General features: G+C 38.5%; 1 protein-coding gene across 4 annotated transcripts in view; it reads left to right on the forward strand.

Moving 5' to 3' along the window:
- DOCK4 (dedicator of cytokinesis 4) overlaps positions 1-8,404 on the forward strand; it is a 164,464-nt gene that overhangs the window by 134,752 nt on the left and 21,308 nt on the right. The gene's annotated exons all lie outside the window — the stretch shown is intronic.

The following is an 8,404-nucleotide window of genomic DNA, read 5'->3' on the forward strand; positions in this document are numbered from 1 at the left end:
CTGCTGAATGGCCTGGCCCAAACCCACCGAGATGTTCTTAGTCATCCACGCTGCAATAATGATTCAAAAAAGCTACTTAGTACCCACAGCTACTTAAATTCTGTGAAGTCTCACCAACGATCTAGCCCTTGAAACATTACATATTCACACACACACGCTTATAAAAAAGTAGCATGCTGATCAGGATAAAAGGAGCATTACTAAACACAACCTTTCAAACTTCAGCTGCCTACTTTATTAGAATATGTAATCTTATGTTCTATCAAACAGAACAAATTCATCTTAGTTATTTGTTCCCGGAACACAGCCCACTCCAACAGTCTTCATGGATTTCTCTTGTTCTTGTTGCCAGGAATATTTTACCTTGTGTTAAAGTTATTGGTTTGCTGGTTTAATTCCTCATGTGTAATAAGGTCTTCACGAACACATAGTAGGTAATCAGTAAAGGTTTGTCAACCTGAGTGGAAATTCCTTGTCTGTAATATCAAAATGCTAAAAACCAAAAAAATCCTATTCATATGTTTGCCTCTAAAACTCATTTGCCATTGCACCCAAGTTCTTCTAATGTAAGACTATTTATTAACTTCATTCCATTCAGTGTATTTATATGTTTCACTGTAGAAATAGTAATAAATTTTATAAAGAAATCTGTCTCAGACCTTTCTGGGAAGTATATACTAGGCTAAATAATCTGTTACCTTTCTAAAATCTTAAAAGTTCTAAATTCTGGAACATAGGGCACCAAAGATTTCAGATGAAATTGTGAACCTTTATTTTCTGAATCATAGATCCCTAAATAATTTATTTAACTTTTTTGAAATAATAATACCTTTGAACTGTTGTTTTCTTAGTATATTTTTATTAATTCTGTGTCCAAACACCCCTCAAGAAAGAACTTTTTTCCAGAAATAAAAAATGAGCTCATTTTAAAACTTTTGAGCAAGATCAAACATTATGTAGTTTAGACCTATAATGATTTTTAAAATCTAACCAAAGAGAATGAGTGTATGTCATCACATCACATACTGCCCATCACAGTCCTGTGGCTCTGCTTTCAAAATACAGCCAAGAGCCCAGCCATTCCTCACAGCCACTGGTAGCGCCCTCTAGTGCCCGTTACTTCAGTAGCCTTAAGAGGTCTCCTCTTCACTCTTCTAGTCCTTTTGTATACAGCCAGTGACCTTTAAAATTTAAGTTACATTGTACAAAATTAGAAAAAATATGCAATGAACCTGATTTATCCATCTTACTGTTATCAGAAAGGCCTGTTTTGTTTCACCGCACTTCTACCCATTCCGTTTGCTCAAACTGGATTATCTTTATGTAAATCTCTGACTTTTTTTTTTAGTTTAGTTTAATTTAGATAGAGCACATGCACTCACCTAGAGAAAGAGATAGAGAAAGTGAGCGAGAGACAGAGAGGGAAAATCATCTCCTGGGGGGATAGCCATGCCACAATCTCATCTCCTCTCCGGACTTTGGGTACATGTACATGTGCTTGTGTACCCAAATTAATTCTCAAGTCTCCCGGTCTGAGACTTGAATTATACAGTCAGCCTCAAGGGATCCAGCTGCCTTAACCTCCATGCCATCAGTTGGCCCAATCTCGGACATCGTAATCTTATAATTTTATCTGTACATATTTCAGTATGTATGTTTATTTTTTTTAAAGAACGCTACAATGTCATTCTGATAGTTGAAAAATTAACAATAATTACTTGATCTTAAGATATCCACTGGTCATTAACATGCCACCAAGTCTTTATTTTATTTTTTTCATTCATTCTTCTGGTTTTTTTTTTGTTTTTTGTTTTTTTAACCCAGATCCAAGGGCCATACATTTCAGATGGTTGAAATGTCTCCCAAGTCTCTTTCCCCTGAATCACTTTTTTGCCCCTTGATTTTTTTGTTGTTGTTGAAGAAAAGAAACTAGGTTTATCCAAAATGTCTCCTGAATTCTGAATTTTGCAGACTGCATCATTTACTGTTTCTCCATTGCCTCCACATCTTTTAAACTGATAGTTATGTCTAGAGATCTGATACTATGTTTTGGTTTTGTTTTTTTGCAAGACTGTTTTATAGGTGGTATTACATACTTCAAGTTCTCTCCCTCTGTCCGTCTCTCTCTCTCTTTTGTTGGATTATTATTACTATCTTCTAAGCAGTCATTGAAGATTATTGACCAGATCCATCCATCTTTTAGAGTTTGCAAAATGGTAGTATTTTAGCATTGCATCTTTATTCATTGGAAAACATCTAAAAAAAAGAACTATCCCCTATCAACTATTTAATTACCCTGTGGCATAGGGAAGGAAGGATAATGCTCTACTCTTTCCTCTTTTTTTGCCAGTTTTCTAAATAATTATTGATTTTCTAGTACCCTACAAAAGTGACCAGAGAGTTTTTTATTTGTTTGATTTGCCTTGCTTTTTAATATTATTAGTAACTCATACATTTGAGCACGTTTGCTTTGTTTTAATCCATGGCAGTTATTATTATTAAATTTCAAATTGATGGATCTATGCTCATTGAGAGCCTCTTCAAATTGGCTCCTGAGTCTTCATGACAGGTCCAAGTTCTTTGTGACAGAGCTAACATAGGATCAGATTGTCAGATCAGATACTCGTTCTCCATGTCATGCTTTCTCATCATTTCAAGGCAGTCAAGATCCTCAGATGAAGCAGAGATTTCTGAGACATAAGCTGTCTGGCAGGCCTCCCTTCGCATATCAATAATAATAATTCAAAATAATAGATGGGGTCTCTGAGGTCACAGAGTTCCTCATAAAGGGGCTTGCGATATAAATAATGGAAAATTTTATTTTCTACACCATACTGAGTTGGTTGCAAGACTTCTCAGAGACATTCTGTCATCCTGCCTCATGGATTCTGGTTTATTTACTTTTAAGAAATCCTTTGGCTGAGAACTTCTTGCTAAGGTCATTTTATAGATATCATCTCTTCTTCTAGCAATTATTTTTAGTCTGTTTACTTGAAAGTTCAATTGACAAGGAGATAAGGCCTGGTCACCTAATTTTTTTCTGTCCCTAAAGGACATTCCTCTGTAAAGAGAAGGGATGGATCGCAGGCCAGATACTTTAATGTCTTTGGCCTAATTACTTCCCCTGCTTTCTGGTGTGAAAAGGTAGTTCAAGCTTATGCATCTCCTACCCAGGCCTGAAAGCAGCCATTTCTTCGATGACTCCTGATTCTTTTCAGTGGTAAACAGAATTTAAAGATCATAATCTGTGACCCAGGAAAAAATAATTCTTTGATGAACATTCCTTTTTCTTTTCTTCTTTTAGATTTATTATTTATTTCTTCCATGAACAAGAAAGACAGAATCCCCAAAAGGGTCTTGATACCACTGTCTGCCTGTAGCCTCACCCAGCCCCAGATCATAGGCACTCAAATGCATGCCCAACATACTTAGGGAAGATTCTGGACTCACACCCAGAACCTTCCTATATGATCAGCCTTGCTGAGAATTACATTTTACTACTATGCCATTTTCTAGCCCTCTTCTTTGAGGAACATTCTTTACACACATGTATTTGTACACTTTTTGGAACATCTGCTTAGAATAATCTCCTTAGAAGTAAATTAATCTATTCAAGCCTGTCTCAAATTTAATCGTCATGGGATTTAACAAATTATGTCCTGTTTAGAGGGATAACTATTCCTGGGAATGCCCATTTTACTAGCTGTCTTAGTCCAGTATTGCATTCTCAACAGAAATACCTAAGCCTGGGTGATTTTATAAATAGGTAGAAGTATATTTCCAAGCTCAACGATTCTGGTGGCTGGGAAGTCCAAAGACCCAGGCCCACAGTATAGCTGACAGAAGTACAGAGGATTATGGACACAGGCAGAGAGAAAGAGAGGTTCTGACTGATCTTTCTTTTATGACAACAAGCTTCTCTCAAGAGCTAACTACTCACGAGAGCTAGAACTCACTGGGTCTTGTGAGACATCATTAATCTTCATGAGACTGTTGCCTTCACGATGCCGTCACTGAGAGCCAGTTATTGCCCACTAGACCTGATTCTGGGCCACTGTGAAGGAATTAGGTTTTCACTTAGAACTTCACAACACTGACAGTGTAATCAGCTCCCAACATACAAAATTCTGGGACACACATTCAGACCAGAGCGTGAGCAGACTCTCTCCAACACTTGGTAGGATCTATTATTTTAACCTTTCCAGGAAATAGATCAACAGTGATCACACTAGGGTTGAATGTTTTATTTTGGCCTTTATCGAGTGTTAATGAAGATATGTTTTCCTCTATTTATTTATGCTTTGTGTGTGTGTGTGTGCACGTGCACGCATGTGTGTATCCACGCCTATCATATCCTTTGTCTCATGTTCTTCACTATTTGAGAAGTATCAACACTTTCTCTAGGATACATGCTGGAAACATTTTCCAGAGTTGTTGCTCAGGTCTTTTGCCCATGTTTGCTGTATTTTATTTTTTGTATTTCTTAGAAAAGTTCTCCTAGTAATCGCATTTGAATCTATAACAGTAAAGATGGATTTCTCTTTTTATTAATCTTCAAAAACACATCACATGAGATCTGCTGGTGTAACCATTATTCTGGGGACAGCACAGTGGTGTTGACTGTATGTACCTTGTTGCTCAGCAGAGCTCTGGATCTTTTTTCTCTTGCAAAACTGAAACTCCACATCCACTGAAGACAGATGCCTGCTTCTACCTTCCCGGTAGCCCCTGGCAATCACCATGCTGTGTCCTGTTGCTAAGATGTTTTTCTTATTATTTAACATTCAGTTTCTCATCATTTTCTTTGTGGTTTAACTTTTGTGTACATAAAACAAAGATTTAACGTCACAGATAATTAGAAACGTCACCCATTCACCAAGACTCAGGTGAAGAAAAACACTGCTAGCAGCATCCTGGAGGCCTCCCACACCCCCGTTCCTACTTACAGCTCCCTCTGTGCACTCTAAGAATGACCACTCTCCTGACATTTCGGTGTCTACTCCCTTGTTTAGATTATCATCTAACTACCTCTCTAAACAATTCAGTTTAGTTTTGCCTAGTTTTGAACTTTAAATAGTAGTGCCATGCATTGATGCTCTGTTGAGACTTGTTTCTTTCAATCAGTGCTATTTGTAATATGATCCCAAGGTGTTGCATGTGACTGACGTTTGTTTACATTACTGTATGCTATTCCACTGTATGAACACACCCCAGTATGTTCATGCATTCTCTTATTATTGGACATATGATGTTGGAGGCTATGTGGCATGATCTTATGGGATCACTGTATATGTGGTCCATTACGATTTAGTATATGTTGGGTCTTTAGGAGAGTCATGACCCATTTTTGCATAGAAAACCTAGAAAGATATGTCATGACTTTCGCAACAGCCTCACACAATGCATGACTCTGTATGTGTGTGTATGTATATATATAATTTTAACTGTTTTCCAAATGAATGTACCAATTCAAACTTTTTTAAAGAGAGCGATTTTTCCCATAGGGCATGTGTGCTTGCCAGAGAGACAGAAAGCAAGAAATCACCCCCCAGGGGGAATGGCCATGCTGCAGTCCCTTCTCCAGTCTCCTTTCAGGATTTTGGGCCTACATGCACATGCACCCTGTATGAGTTTCAAGCCGCTGGGTCTGGGACTGGAACTGTGGTCAGCCATGTGGGAGTCCAGCAACATAACCATCACTCCATCTGCTGGCCCCCTTCTTTGATCTTTTACCAGCAGGAACTGAAGTTCTATGCTCACATTCTCACCCTCATGTGTTACTGCTATAATCATTTTTGCCATTCTGGGGAGTGGGATTAATAGTAGATTATTGTAGCATTGTTTTATTCATATCTTTGGTCACACATGAGGCCCAACAACTTTTCTTATGATTACTGACCACTTTGATTTCTTCTTTGTGAAGTAGCTATTTAAGCCTTTTGCTCATTTTTCATTAAGTTGTTTGCTTTTTATTTATTTATGTATTTATTTATTTACTGGTTTGTAAGAGTCCTTTATGTATTCTGGACATAGGCTCTCTGACAGTTATTCAGGCCACACATATTTTCTCATGTGTTCTGGCTTATCTTCCCTTTTTTTTGCAGTGTCTTGGATGAACATTCATGTTTAATTTTGATATAGTCAAATTATTATAGGACCTTTCAGTGTTCATTTGAAGCGATCTAAGAGGCCTTTAAAAACTCTAATCTGTTTCCTTAACTAAAAGAACCAATATTTAAATGTGCTATTGTAAGCCTGAATTACTTTACTGCCGACAGCTTGGCAGACCTTCTCTTCAAAGAGAATGTCAACGGCAGTAATAGTCCGATGCCAGGCCGCGGAAAAGCACTTTCTTCATTTTCACAGTTAGGTCCCCCATACATCCCAGAGTTTTAAAGTCATTATGGTTCTGCTTGGCTCCTTGTCAACAAATAGATCCTGCAGTGTATATGATTATCTGTTTTCTCCAACTCCCAACTGCGTGCCATGCTTTGCCACCTTCTGGTGCTGTTCTGTGTGCATATGGGGTCCATATGGGTGTATGTCCCATCCCAACTGGGTTGAAAGCGCCTTTGACATCAGTGGCTCTATAAATTCATCTTCGTATCTCTCATGGTGCTTTGTGTCAAATAAGCATCTAGAAAGGTGATAATAATATTCAGGATCCCTGAATATTTAGCTCTTCAAAAGAAAAGCTACTTTTGAAAGACATGAGACCTGACCCCTCTCTCGGTGGCAATGGAGACAGGGTAGCAGGGGACTATCCCTGTGCACAGGCCTGGCTACCTGTCTTCACACCCTCCCTGGCTATCCTTACATTTATCCTGAGCCCGTTGTCCTGGAAACTGGAAGAAGTCTGTGATTTTGATTTATTCACATTTTGATCAGTGAAACCAAATCTAGATTCAAGTTAAGATATGTGTACCTTGGGACCAGCAGTTGACGTAATAGCTATGTCACTGGACTCCCATGTAGTCGACCGCGGTTGGAGTCCTGGACCCAGTGGCTTAAACTTATGCCGGGTGCATGTGTGTGCATGCCCAAGATCCTGAAAGTAGGTAGAGTGGAGGAAAAGGGATTGTGGCGTGGTCATCCACCATGGGGGGTGATTTCTTGCTTTCTGTCTCTCCGTCTCTCTCTGTCTTTCTGGCGAGCACATGTACCCTATAGCAAAAGCCTCTCAAAAAATAAAAATAAAAAAAAGATACATGCACCTTGTTCAGATGATTTATGAGGAAGGAGAATTAATTTTTGCCACATATACCAAAGATTTAAAAGAACTGATATTTTTTTTATACCTTTGATCACCAAAAGTCTAGTGTAGGCACAGAAGTTGCTCACAAACTGGGCCATTATTCTGAAAAATTGCTGAGGAACTGAAGATAATACAGTCCATGGAGTATATGATTACAAAGACCCTCAATCAAGAAATGGTCTGAGTGGCTCTTAATATTGCAGATGATTTTGAAAAAAAATTGATGTAAAGATGTCAAAATGTCTCTTATGACTATATAAGAGAATCACCCTGTATCCAACAGAAAGGGCCATGAGCTCTCTCTAGGAGATATCCTGAAATATCCCCAGTGCAAAAAATATGAACCAAAGAGAGAAAAATTAAGTGCCAAACAGAAAACTAACAGAGGTCATATCAGGGGTAGCAACAGTGGAGATTAAGCCATCACTATTAATGGTCATATAGAAGACTTAGAAAAAGAGAAAAAACAGGGATTGTGATTTGAGGGGCTATGTGGAACCACACTTAAATTTCAGGGTCTGTGGGCGATAGTCTACTAGATACCCATCAGGGAGGTGGAATAGAAAGGGCCATGAGTCATAGCAGGAAGGCATCTTGAATTACCTCTTGTATTGAAAATATGTGCCAGAGTAAGCTACTCATGGCCCAAAGAAAACAAGATTAAATGACAGAAAACTAATAGGTTGAGATTGAGGGTTTGTGTTGAACTTAGCCAAAAAGAAACTTCTGGGCCTGAGGAGGATGGCAGGGAGGTGGTATGAGAGGAAAGGCCTCTCATCAACCTATTGAGATGATTGGCTCATTTCATTTACTTACATCCCCCAAATTCTGAAACCCCAAAATATCCGTATCCATGAAACCTAGACTGCACAGCATGACTGAGTAGACTTGGGCCAGGGAACGATGGTATATCGGATGGTATATAGCTATAAAACTGATGGTATATAGTCTACTGACAATATATAGTATACAGTCAGTAGACTTGGGCCTGTGCTCAATAAGGCATGTGACAACAGGAACTAGTGTAACGATGGTATTTGCTGAGATACCCATGCCAAATGGAGTGGAAAAGCCATTTCTAATACTAATGCCACTGAAAATTATGTTGTTTGTACTTATTTCATCTCTATGGGAAAAAGAAACACATAG

This window comes from Tupaia chinensis, unplaced genomic scaffold (assembly GCF_000334495.1).
Source record: "Tupaia chinensis unplaced genomic scaffold, TupChi_1.0 Scaffold000262_1, whole genome shotgun sequence".
Taxonomy (NCBI): domain Eukaryota; kingdom Metazoa; phylum Chordata; class Mammalia; order Scandentia; family Tupaiidae; genus Tupaia; species Tupaia belangeri.